Here is a 1069-nt window from a genome sequence, read left to right as displayed (position 1 = left end):
AAAAAAAAATCCTAAAGTGTAATAACCACCTCCTCCGTACTTTACAATTGCAGTACACATAAAGGCAGATAGCGTTCCTAAGAGTTCCATCGGATTGCCACAGGGTGTACTGTGATACATCAGTACAGATGTATCATACACTGTTCCCTGGATACACTCTTTACATCACATCACACGTCAATACAGAAATATGTAGATTACTAAGAGCTGCTCGACCATTCTATCTCGTTCTTTGTAGCTCCACGCTCACATTCGTAGTGTTAGCTGGTCTGCTGGTAACCATTTGGAACTCACGAGTGGTTCCTTCATTTCATGCGATATTTTCCAACAACTCCCTGCAATGCTCGAAGGTTCCTCTCCGTCACTATATGAGGGCCGTCTTCTCTTTGTTAGCTGTACTTATTCCTTCACGTTTCTACATCACAGTCACATCATCAACAGTCGACTTGGGCAGCTTTAGACAGGCTGAAATGTCCCAAATGAATTTGTTACCCATGTGACATCCAGTGCCTATTTCACGCTCTAAGTCACTAAGCTCCCCTGATAGACATAAAACTCTCCTCCCGAACAGGACATGAAGGGCCAAAGGTACCGACATACACCGTATCCTCAGACCACAGGCGTCATTGGATGCAGATATGGAGGGGCATGTGGTCAGTTTCCGAGACCAGAGCCGCTACTTCTCAATGAAGTAGCTCCTCAGTTTTGCCTCACAAGGGCTGAGTGCACCCCGTTTGCCAACAGCGCTCGGTGGACCGGATGGTCACCCATCCAAGTGCTAGTCCAGCCCGACAGCGCTTAACTTCGGTGATCTGACGGGAACCGGTGCTACCACTGCATCAAGGCCGTTGGCTACTCTTGATCACATAGTGTATTTTCCACATGTAGTACAAAGAAAATATAAAAACAACAAGCACATTTTTCACTTCGTGACTCAGTGGTCAGCTCATCTAAGTGCCATAAATTGTAATACCAAAGTTTCTTTTTTCCCTACATTCAAAGATTTTTTCTTGATACCGCAACTGGGAAAAGTTACACCAAAATGGAAGCGTATGTTCAACGGGTTAAT

The 1069-nt window shown here is 45.0% G+C and overlaps 1 pseudogene; it reads right to left on the bottom strand.

The window, feature by feature from the left end:
* Nucleotides 1-735: 735 nt before the first annotated feature.
* LOC126279155 (5S ribosomal RNA) lies at nucleotides 736-853 on the bottom strand (annotated as a pseudogene).
* Between the last annotated feature and the right edge of the window lie 216 nt (nucleotides 854-1069).

Source organism: Schistocerca gregaria, chromosome 6, assembly GCF_023897955.1.
Source record: "Schistocerca gregaria isolate iqSchGreg1 chromosome 6, iqSchGreg1.2, whole genome shotgun sequence".
Lineage (NCBI taxonomy): Eukaryota > Metazoa > Arthropoda > Insecta > Orthoptera > Acrididae > Schistocerca > Schistocerca gregaria.
Note: the sequence above shows the minus strand (reverse complement) of the source record. Positions and strands in the feature narration are given on the sequence as shown.